Source organism: Pristiophorus japonicus, chromosome 4, assembly GCF_044704955.1.
Source record: "Pristiophorus japonicus isolate sPriJap1 chromosome 4, sPriJap1.hap1, whole genome shotgun sequence".
Taxonomy (NCBI): domain Eukaryota; kingdom Metazoa; phylum Chordata; class Chondrichthyes; family Pristiophoridae; genus Pristiophorus; species Pristiophorus japonicus.
The window spans coordinates 188,152,673-188,164,826 of NC_091980.1; the positions used below are offsets into that span (position 1 = coordinate 188,152,673).

Genomic DNA, 12,154 nt, shown 5'->3' on the forward strand with positions numbered 1-12,154 from the left:
CCTCACCAGTGATGCCCACATCCCAAGGATGAATAATAAAAAGTGTTGGTACAAGACTAGTCCAATAAACTTTACACCATTGGTGAACCCCAGGATGTTAATGATGGTGATGGTGATGCCACCGAAGGTTGGGAGGGGGTTGGGCCTTTCCTTATTGGAGATGCTCATTTCCTTATGTGGCATGGATGTTACCCGATGTTCATCAGTCCAAGCCTGGATGTTGTCCAGATGCTGCTGGAGACTGACATGGGCTGCACCATTATTGGAGAATATGCTATAGAAGCTAAACACTGTAGAACCATCAGCAAACTGCCCCACTCCTGACCTTATGACAGAGGAAGGTCATTGATGAAATAGCTGAAGATGGTTGGGCAAAGGATGCTGCCCTACACTGATGTCCTGTACTGGGCTGGAACAACTGCTAAATTCTTCCTGTATGTCGGATATGACTCCAGCCACTGAAGGGTTTTCCCATTGAACCTAGTTTTTCTAGGTCTTCTTGATCCCATTCTCGGTCAAATGCTGCCTTGACATCGAGGGCAGTTACTCTCACCTCTCCTGTGGCATTTAGTTGTGCGTCCACATCGGGATCAAGTTGAAGTTGGACCAATCAAAGCTGCTTCTGGTGCATAGAAACCAATTACTGTGCACCAATAGCTGCTCTGATTGGTCCAACTTCCACTTCTAGAAATCAGCGGGAATTCAAACATCTGTGCTGTGCTGTGATCGCCCCATTTATAAAATCTAAATTTTAAAGAAATTCTGACTTTTGATGCACCTCCCCTGGTTATGTGAGGTTGCATTGATGACTCCCCTCCTCAACCATCCTCTGATTCTCACTCCCCCCTCCCCTGACCCAAGACCCCAGTTCGGGAACCTCCGATTTACAATGTTTGGTGCTGCAAAGGGCTGTTGGAAGTAAACATGTTTTCCACTTTCCAACTCTGACAAGAATAAAATCTCTCCAGATAAAATGGTCAGGATCATTATTATATCCCTCATTCCATGGTATACACAAGCAAGAGTGACAGAGAATAAAGACAACAAAAGAAAGGTATGATAATGGTACAAAAATGTAAAACATTTCAATACAGTTTTGAGGAAAATCTGTCCAGTGTGAAATAAATCCTGTCGTCTTATGCAGTTTTTGTTATCACAAATGCAAATAAACCAGTATGTTTTGGTTCAATGCACAATCAGATAACAACAGTTATCTGCTCCTACTTGCGATCATCTAAGGCTACATGTAATGTTAGAGATAGCTTGAAGCATGATGGGTTTGTTCAAGTACAAGGAATATGTTTTCCCATTAATATGGAAAATAAAAACAGGCACTGCTAACTTGATTTAAAATTAACTCTTCATACTAAAATTAGAAAAATCTTCAAAGAATTGGGTCATCAACTCTTTCTAAATGCAGACAATCACACTGCATGTATCTGCTCACAAAATCATATTGCCAATAAACATTAACACCAAAATAAATTAAATGTGACTTACATCAAAATTTGAACATTATCCAGAGAATAACCATTTCTATACTGAAACTCTCTCAGGCATGGAATTTGACAAGCCTCATTGAAAATAAAGAGGAATTCTGGAACAGTTTCAAACAGCCTGTGTTCCTCATGCTCCCTCCCCACCCCCGATATCTTTATGGTGCAAAACAATTTGGGGAACCGCTGGAATAAGTTATACTCACCTTCACAGGTAGCACTGAAAATGTCCTACTTATAATACATATTGTGTTTGGTTTTAAAAATGATTCTATTTTACATGCGAGGACGAATTTCTAATGAACTGCCACAAAAGATGACAGCAGGAACTGTTATTTTGTGACTGCACTTATTGCTCTTTGCAACTCAGTGCATCCCCTTGAAATGGGCACTGAAATTACGGCCATAAGCTATATCCAAAGCCGCATAGACGTTGAGACGAAAAAAAAGTTAATAGAGAGAAAGCAAATTTTGCCAATTGGACTTTGAACACAGCAACCAAATGAGAAGGAGTGTCTCACTATGGCAACAAAATTTGAGGGACGAAAGCCAATTCATGGGCAACGTGGAGTAATCATCAAAGACAGGATGCAGGTCTGCACACCTTGTGTAATCAGACTGTTGCCATCTGTGAGCAAAGCTAAAATTCAATTCTGTTGTTTATTTTAAAACTGAAGGAAAGCAAACAATGAAAGAAAATTTAGTGCAATTTCACACAAAATGTTTTTTTAAATCAAGTATTTTAGCAAGCTCTTAATTTCCACTCATGTAATTGGGTACAGTGACATTCAGAGAGTTTAGCCAGAACCTTTGGAAATGAGGTAGTGATGAATATTTGCTGATTGTTAAAGGAACGGTTTCCAGTCCCAACACTGGGCCACTATAAGCTTTGTACTTCCATGAGTTTCAAACAGCTGCCATTGCCCAATTTTTTGGAATCAGCCTCATTATGTACGCAATGAGCTTCCAGGCAGAACTGATCTACAACCAAGGGCTCACTAAATGCGGGACTGGGGAATGCTGCATTTGTTTAAGCGATGTAACTATTTGTACGGCACTTTTTTTGACACACAGGCGTCTGACAAGCCCCCGTCCCGCAATGCACTTTTTGACCGACAGGCGCCAAGCCCCGCTCACTCAAGCTCCGCCCTCCCTCCAAGCCGAATCATTCCATGCGCATGGTGCCGAGAAGCAGGACCCGAGGCTCTGACTATCTCCACCCCCAGCTGACCAGATGGTGGTGGTGGGGGGTCCCGATGGCGGCGGTCCTGGGCCCGATGGCGAGAGAGGCTGGTCAGTGGGGGGTGGGGGGAGGTGGTGGGTGGGGGGAGAGAGAGAAGCTGGGGGAGAGAGAGAGAAAGACTGGAGGGGGAAGAAGAGAGAGAGACTGGGGGAGAGAGAGGGGCTGGGGGAGAGAGAGAGAAAGACTGGGGGGGGGGAAGAAGAGCGAGAGACTGGGGGGAGAGAGAGGGGCTGGGGGAGAGAGAGAGAAAGACTGGGGGGGGGGAAGAAGAGCGAGAGACTGGGGGGAGAGAGAGGGGCTGGGGGAGAGAGAGAGAAAGACTGGGGGGGGGAAGAAGAGCGAGAGACTGGGGGGAGAGAGAGGGGCTGTGGGAGAGAGAGAGAAAGACTGGGGGGGGGGAAGAAGAGCGAGAGACTGGGGGGAGAGAGAGGGGCTGGGGGAGAGAGAGAGAAAGACTGGGGGGGGGGGGAAGAAGAGCGAGAGACTGGGGGGAGAGAGAGGGGCTGTGGGAGAGAGAGAGAGAGGCTGGGGAGTGGGAGCAAGAGAGGCTGGGGAGTGGGAGAGAGAGGGAGGCTAGGGGTGAGTGAGAGAGAGAGAGAGAGAGAGGCTGGGGGTTGGGAGAGAGAGAGGGCTGAGGGTGGGAGAGAGGGGCTGGGAGTGGGAAAGAGGGGCTGGGGGAGAGAGAGGGGGGCTGGGGGTGAGAGAGAGAGAGGCTGGGGGAGAGAGGGGCTGGGGGGAGAGAGAGAGAGAGATGGGCTGGGGGGAGAGAGAGAGAGGGGGTCTGGGGGGAGAGAGAGAGAGGGGGTCTGGGGGGAGAGAGAGCGAGAGGGGCTGGGGGAGAGAGAGAGAGAGAGGGGCTGGGGGGAAAGAGAGAGAGGGGGTCTGGGGGGAGAGAGAGAGAGGGGGTCTGGGGGGAGAGAGAGCGAGAGGGGCTGGGGGGAGAGAGAGAGAGAGAGAGGCTGGTGGGAGAGAGAGAGAGAGAGGCTGGGGGATGGGGGGGAGTGAGAGAGGCTGGGAGGGACGGAGAGAGAGAGGCTGGGAGGGGGGGAGAGAGAAAGAGGCTGGGGTGGAGAGAGAGAGAGAGATGCTGGCGGGGAGAGAGAGAAAGAGAGGCTGGGGGGAGAGAGAAAGAGAGGTTGGGGGAGAGAGAAAGAAAGGTTGGGGGAAGAGAGAGAGAGAGAGAGAGGCTGGAGAGAGAGAGAGAGGCTGAGGGAGAGAAAGAGGCTGGGGAGAGAGAGAGGGGCTGAGGGAGAGAGAGAGAGGGGCTGGGGGAGAGAAAGAGGGGCTGGGGGAGAGAGAGAGAGTGGCTGGGGAGAGAGAGAGAGAGAGAGAGAGAGGCTGAGGGAGAGAGAAAGAGAGGCTGGGGGGAAAGAGAAAGAGAGGCTGGGGGGAGAGAGAGAGAGGTGGGGAGAGAAAGAGGCTGGGGGGAGAGAAAGAGGCTGGGGGGAGAGAAAGAGGCTGGGGGGAGAGAAAGAGGCTGGGGGAGAGAGAGAGAGAGAGAGAGAGAGAGGGGCTGGGGAAGAGAGAGGGGCTGAGGGAGAGAGAGAGAGGGGGGCTGGGGGAGAGAAAGAGAGCGGGGCTGGGGGAAAGAGAGAGCGGCTGGGGAGAGAGAGGGGGAGAGAGGGCGGCTGGGTGGGGAGAGACAGAGAGGCTGGGGGAGAGCGAGAGAGAGGCTGCGGGAGAGAGAGAGAAAAGCTGGTGGAGAGAGAGAAGCTGGTGGAGAGAGAGAGAGGATGGGGGAAAGAGAGAGAAGCTGGTGGAGAGAAAGAGGGGCTGGGGGAGAAAGAGAGAGGGGCTGGGGGAGAAAGAGGGAAAGGGCTGGGGGAGAAAGAGAGAAGGGCTGGGGGAGAAAGAGAGAGGGGAGGGGAGAGAGAGACTGGGGGAGAGAGAGAGAGAGAGAGAGACATGGAGGGTGGGGGGGGCGTGATTAGAGGGGAGAGATGGGACTCAGGGAAGACGGATCACCTTCTTCCAACCCCCTACAATGCCCATTGTTGGAGTGGATGGTATCCAGGATTCAGGACACTGTCACTATTCACTTCATACCCAATAAACCTGTTAACAATCTGTACACAATGCCCCATCTATCGCCGGGGGCGAGGGCGGGGGGTGGGGGAGGAGGTGAAGGATGTACTTGCGCCGGGGTAAGGCATTTTGGCTGGGGGAGGGATGTACTTGGACTGGAATAAGGCACTTCGGCTGGGGGAGGCATGCACTCATGCACTTGAACTGGGGTACAGGACTTTGGCTGGCCCTTGCTGTCTTCTGGGGAGCTCTGTCCTCTGTCGCTTCAGGAAGTCAAAGTTGATCGAGTTACAATTTGCAAAGTCAGTGAGACCTTGGGATGGGCAGTTCCAGTGACACATTCCTGTGAAACTTCAGGGTGTGGCTTATCCTCCAAGGGGACCAATCATAGACAAGGGATGGAGCATAGTGGCCATTTTGGCAGTACAAATCAACACATCCTTGTTTAAGACCTGCAGCTGTACATTAAAGAGGACTATAATGGGCTATAAATTGTGTCCTCTCCGGGTGCATACGATGTGCGCACATGCCCGAAGAGGCACCGCAGGTTCCGGGTTTAGGCACGCAAAGCCTAAACCCAGCACTTGCAATCTGTCAAACGCACACATCCCCAGAAGGGCCTTCGCGGGCGGAGATTTGTGCTATTTGGCCAATGAATACCCTTAAAATTCTTATGCCTGGTAAAAGCAGTAAGTGTTTTAAAAGATAGAAAAATTAAATGTTAGCACTAATTTTTATATTAAAAACCCTGTCCTTTGAGGAAAGTTTATTTTTAACCCTATCAAAACATATTTAAAAAAACTCAAAGAATAAAAACATTTAATTGAATTCAATTTCAATTAATTTCAAATACGTGAGGTGTTTTTTAAATTTATGTATTGTGTTTGTGTTTTTGGGGGTATCCACATTCATAGTAATGGGAGCTCCGTACAAATGGAACTCAATTCTATTGCTGAGAATACTCCATTTCATTGGTTGTCCAGGCCCACGTGATCCCAGGATGCCCGTACACTCTAGGGAGGCGTGGGCCTCTGCGCTGGCCTGTGCATCTAGCTCTTGGAGCAGAAATGTTCGTTCCTCCGGGACCACCAGGTATTTTCATTAAAAAAATTTTGGTCGGAGGCATCCACCCGCAGGAAGCCTCCGATCGCAGTTTCTGGCCCAATGTAATACAGAACAGGGAAGGTGGTAAAATGATTTAATGCACCCAAAAAGCCCTTGTATTCTCCAATGCTGTTGCTGCACGAAGTGGGTGAACAGCGGGTTTGACAGAGAAGGGAGTCCTTCCCACAGGAGAACCAACTGGAATTCGTAGAAGATGCCAAGACAGGCTCAAGGCAGTGTCCAACATCCAAAGGGGCTGGGAAGAAAAGAAAGAGTTTTGCAGAATCAGAAAATCTGCCAAACTAAAGTTACTCGGCATTGACCTATACAAAGTAGATAGGGAAAGTTGACTGAGGTTGTATACAAAGCATCCATAAAGGTAAACCACAAAGGAAGATTGGAACAGAACCTGCATGAATCATGTTTATTTGCACACAGAAGGCTGGGATGCAGGGTGGATACTTGGATGTTTCAATATGCGCTTCTAACTTCAACATCTCTTCTTCCAAAACAAAGCAGTGGATGATAGGGGCAAACAAACTTACATAGCAGGAAGGCCCTGCAAACTTCAGCCTTTACATGTCTACAAATCTGGGTCTGGAAAAAGAGAAGTCTAAGGTAGGTTAAAATTCAAAACCTTCCTCACCAACAAAATGTGATTATCTGGTCATTTATTCAGCCAGAAAGTTGTATCAACAGGACCATTGCCACCAGCCAGAAAATAGATCTTTTAATTTCAAACTGACACCACACATTTCTTCAAATTTCAATTTCGTGAAAGATCCATTGGCCACAGTTTGTGGTTGTAATGACGAGGAAATTGTCAGCGTTCGCTCTGTAATACTGACAATAACCTCTAGAGTTCGCACATGCGCAGTTAAACATAGAAATCCTGAAGTTTCTTTTGGTGATACCTTGCTCCTCCACAGGGGGCGCTGTTGCAGTCCTTGCAGATACAATCAACACAATCAATGAATTGATGTGAACATCAGTTTTTCACGCTCTATTCTCGCTGTAAAATCCCTTTAAAAAGTTAAGCCTTGTTTAATGAGGTGTAACTGATTTTTTTTAATGGTGTATAAAGTCATAATTACTGCTGACCAACCTCTCAGACCCTGGAAAACTAATTTTATTCGTGGAGTCTCATTTCCTACAATAGATAATAATAATAATTTTTATTTATATAGCGACTTTAATGTAGTAAAATGTCCCACGGTGCTTCACAGCAGTGTTACAAGACAAAACAAATAAATGTGATACCGAACCACAAAAGAAATTAAAGCAGATCACCAAAAGCTTGTTTAAGGAAGTAAGTTTTAAGGAGTGTCTTAAAGGAGGAAAAAGAGGTAGCGAGATGGTGAGGTTTAGGGAGGGAGTTCCAGAACTTAGGGCCTAAACAGCTGAAGGCACGCCAACCGATGGTTGAGCAGTTATAATGAGGGATGTTCAAGAGGCCAAAATTTGATGAGCACAGACATTTTGTGGGGTTGTGAGGCTGAAAAAGATTACAGAGATAGGGAGGGGCAAGGCCATGGAGTGATTTGTAAACAAGGATGAGAATTTTGAAATTGAGGTGTTGTTTAATTGGGAGCCAATGTAGGTCAGAAAGCACAGGGGTGATGAGTGATTGTGACTTGGTGCGGATTAGTACACGGGCTGCTGAGTTGTGGATGACCTCAAGTTTATGCAGTGTAGAATGTGGGAGGCTCAGCAGGAGTGAGTTGGAATAGTCAATTCTAGAGATAACAAAGGCACAAATGAGCGTTTCAGCAGCAGAAGAGCTGAGGCGGGGCGGAGGCAGGGAAAGTTCCAGAGGTGGAAAAAGGCGGTTTTAGTTATGACGCGGATATGTGGCTGGAAACTCATTTCAAGGTCAAATATGACACCTAGGCTGCGAACAGTCTTGTTCACCCTCAGATTGATGCTCGGGAGAGGGATAGAGTCAATGGTTGGGGAATGCAGTTTGTGGTGGGGACCAAAGATAATGGCTTGATCTTCCCAATATTTAATTGTAGAAAATGTCTGCTCATCCAGTACTGAATGTCGGACAAGCAATCTGACAATTTAGATACCAAGCAGGGGTTGACAGAAGTGGTGGAGAGGTAGAGCTGGGTGTCGTCAGCGTACATGTGGAAACTGACTCCGTGTTTTCAGATGATATCATCAAGGGACAGCATATAGATGAGAAATAAGAGGGGTCCAAGAACAAATCCTTGGGGGACACCAGAGGTAATAATGCGGGAGTGGGAAGAGAAGCCATTGCAGGTGATTTTCTGTCTACGATTAGAGAGATAAGAATGGAACCAGACGAGTGCAGTCCCATTTAGCTGGACATTGGTGGAGAGGGGTTGTAGGAGGATGGAGTGGTCAACTGTGTCAAAGGCCTCAGACAGGTCCAGAAGGACGAGGAGACACAGTTTACCTTTGTCACAGTCACAAAGGATGTCATTTGTGACTTTGATGAGAGCCATTTCGGTACTGTGGCAGGGGCGAAAACCAAATTGAAGGGATTCAAACATTGAATTCGTGAAAAGATGGTCACGGATTTGGGAAACGAAAACACGTTCAAGTACTTTGAACAGGAAATGGAGGTTGGAGATGGGGCGATAGCTAGCAAGCAAAGTGGGATCAAGGGTTGTTTTTTTGAGGAGAGGGGTGATGACGACAGATTTGAAGGCGAGGGGAACAGTACCTGAGGAGAGAGAACCATTAACAATGTCTGCTCACATGGGAGCCAAAAAAGGAAGTTGGGTGGTCAGCAGTTTAGTGGGAATAGGGTCAAGAGAAGAGGAAGTGTGTCTCATGGACAAGATGAGTTTGGAGAGATCAAGAGGGGAGATCAAAGTGAAACTGGAGAAAGATATGAATTCATGGCTAGGGTAGGTGGGAGCCTCAGATGAAGTTTGGCCCTGTGGGCTAGGGGAAGGAAGGGAACTCGCAGAGGCAGCTGATCGGATGGTCTCAATCTTTGAGACAAAGAAGTCCATGAGCTCCTCACACTTGTTGTTGGAGGCGAGTGTGGTGGAGACGGGAGAGGGGTTTAAGGCGACGGTTAGCAGCAGAGAATAGTAGCCGGGTGTTATTTTTGAAATCTTTATTTTTGCAAGATGATAAAAATGTCATTTTTTAAATAATAAAAGTTTTTTTTTTAAGTTTGGTTATGATATTTCAGCTTCTACCTTAATCCATAACTTTATTTAGCTTTCTGTAAAAGTATTAAAAAGTGAATGATAAAACCTGCCTTTTACTTCCTGGTTTGCTGTCTGTGAGAATTCTTCAATGTGATTGGATGCTTAACCTACTTGATGACATCATTGTTTCTAGACACTGGAAATCTCCGATAGATGACGCCAGAATGAAATTAATGTCGAGAAAGGTGAAATCCACATCACAGAGATCACTAGGTCCTTGCGGTCAGCTTTCTTCGAGGTCAGTGGGCCATTACTCTGAGCTAAAAAGCAAACAACTTGAAGCTGTTTGCCAGATACAAATCTGATATAAAAATGTAGGGAAAAAAAAGTTGCAGATACTGAATTGGCACTGATTAGACAGTTATTAATTTTTGCTGCCTCTCTAATAATCAAATACGCTGTTGATTGTCCAATTGACAGTTAGAATTTCAATCTAACACAAACCAGAACCAGTAACGAGATTGAGAGCTTCAAATCCAAACTTCCCCTGATGAAGCTGACAAATACATTAAAGTGTTTAAATACATTAAAATGTTTGATCTTAACTCTCTACCTGATGTGACATTTTGTGATTTATTTGTCATTGGCTGGAAATGATCCAGTAGAAAAGTCACAAGTCAGTGTAAGTTGTATGCATTGTTGGAAGGAGACTTTTATCTATTAAACTGTATTCTTCACTGCAAACTTTATCCGTATCACTTGGATTTTGACACAAACTACTTCCTTTAGGTAAAGTGAACATTTCAGTAATAATGCAATTACAGTAAACAGTAGTAAGCAGTTGCAAAATTAATGCATTCTAATTTGTTTAAACTGTTCTATTTAACCCATCTCTCACACATACACACATTCCAAATGGGCTGTTCTTTTTTCTCTCAAATGCCTGTATACTGCTAGATGATGAGAGGTTAGTTCCCTTGGCTGGAGAGTCTAGAATCAGAGGTCATAGTCTCAGGTTAAGGGGTCAGCCATTTAGCACTGAGATGAAGGAAAATGTCTTCACTCAGAGGGTTGTGAATCTTTGGAATTCTCTACCCCAGAAGGCTGTGGATGCTCAGCCAATGAGTATATTCAAGACTGAGATCGATAGTGTTTTGGGCACCAAGGGATATGGGGCTAGGGTGGGAAAGTGGAGTTGATGTAAACGTTCAGCGATGATCTTATTGACTGGTTGAGCAGGCACGATGGGCTGTCTGGCCTAGTTCTGCTTCTATTTCTTTTGTTCTTATGTTCTTGTAGCTGTGTTGTTGGTTATATTTTCTACATCTCTGCAATGGAAATGTGTGTTTCTGAAGGATATACTAGCTTTGGAGGGGGTACAGAGAAGGATATACTAGCTTTGAAGGGGGTACAGAGACGATTCACTAGGCTGATTCCGGAGATGAGAGGGTTACCTTATGATGATAGATTGAGTAGACTGGGTTTTTACTCGTTGGAGTTCAGAAGGATGAGGGGTGATCTTTTTCGAAACATTTAAAATAATGAAAGGGATAGACAAGATAGAGGCAGAGAGGTTGTTTCCACTGGTCCGAGAGACTAGAACTAGGGGGCACAGCCTCAAAATATGAGGGAGCCAATTTAAAACCGAGTTGAGAAGGAATTTCTTCTCCCAGAGGGTTGTGAATCTGTGGAATTCTCTGCCCAAGGAAGCAGTCGAGGCTAGCTCATTGAATGTATTCAATTCACAGATAGATAGATTTTTAACCAATAAGGGAATTAAGGGTTACGGGGAGCGAGCAGGTAAGTGGAGCTGAGTCCACGGCCAGATCAGCCATGATCTTGTTGAATGGCGGAGCAGGCTCGAGGGGCTAGATGGCCTACTTCTGTTCCTAATTCTTATGTTCTTATGTTCTTATGTTTTGCAGTGAAAACCCAATGGGCCGGAATTTGCGGTGGGTAATAATGGCAAACTCATAGCATTCGCTGTTAGCATCCCTTTGAAACTGACCGCAACTTCAGGGTGTAGCGCATCTAAATACTGGGGTTTTAACAGTGTATTGATTGCTAAACAAACATTTTAGCTCTGGAATACTATTTATAATTTTGTTGAGTGTCAAATGTCTCCATGATGATAAAAATTGCAATTTTTAAAGAAACTTAAAAAAAATATATGTATTTTTTTTAAGGTTTGTTCATGATTATTTTACGTTCTACCTTATCCCCATGTGAGAGCTCCATTTTTGTTTTTCTCTCTAACATTTTTAAAAAGTCAGGATGAAAGCAAGTTCTCATTTCCTGCTTGTTTTCTGTGAGCATTCTGCATTGTGATTGCCTGCTCAGACAGCTTGTTGACATCACAACAGATCGTGTTAGGGATTCCCCACGAAAGAGCACTGCAATCTCTTACTCGTTGAGAAGGGCAAACTTCTCGCCACGGAGATCGTGAGATCTCAGAGGGCAGTTTTCTTCGAGTCCAGCAGAAAATGTCTTTGTTATGCCGCTGACTGCAAATTCCAGGCCAATAAATTCATCCTATGCAAAATAATGGTAATTTTTTCATCAAAGACTACATAACATTAAAAGCAAACATCGCACGAAAATAACAGACAACAGAGCACTTGAATGACTTTTCCATACATACATATAATAGAAAAGGACATCAGTATGGATTTCAGTGCAAAAAAATTAAAATAGGTATATTGATGCTCATGCAGTGAATGTAAGCTTAAGTTGTGCAAATACAGTGCCATTTTCCATTCATTGCTTATCGGTCGCTATTTCCTCCCTAAATAACATTTCTGAATTAGTGCCAAATAGGTGTCAGTTTTCTGCCATGGACTTATGTCCACTTGGAACTCACTTAAGCTATTCAGAATTCATTGCAGTTATGACACTAATAATAGGTGTGAGAGAATGGACATTGTCATTTAGCTGACTGGAAATGTATTCATATTCAGGCCTCAACAGAGGAAATGTCAGTGCTATAAGTCACTGCATTACTCAGTTCTGCCTGACATAAATAAACCACATGCTCGCACATTGTATCAAGAGTACTACGCAGTTTGATTTGTGTAAATACAGCAAATTCTAAAACTGCCATGCTGGAAGAAACTGTGATGGATTGTCAAAAATATAAGGATGCAGCAAAGCCTCTT

The 12,154-nt window shown here is 45.4% G+C and overlaps 1 protein-coding gene and 1 long non-coding RNA gene across 8 annotated transcripts in view; one reads left to right on the forward strand and one right to left on the reverse strand.

The window, feature by feature from the left end:
• The window catches only part of LOC139263202 (spectrin beta chain, non-erythrocytic 1-like), a 451,700-nt gene that overhangs the window by 222,848 nt on the left and 216,698 nt on the right, over positions 1–12,154 (reverse strand). The gene's annotated exons all lie outside the window — the stretch shown is intronic.
• Positions 1–12,154, forward strand: part of LOC139263204 (uncharacterized) — a 211,069-nt gene that overhangs the window by 4,749 nt on the left and 194,166 nt on the right. The window contains exon 2 of the long non-coding RNA XR_011593064.1: positions 9,193–9,297. This is a non-coding gene — a long non-coding RNA (uncharacterized lncRNA). The remainder of the gene's footprint in view (positions 1–9,192; positions 9,298–12,154) is intronic.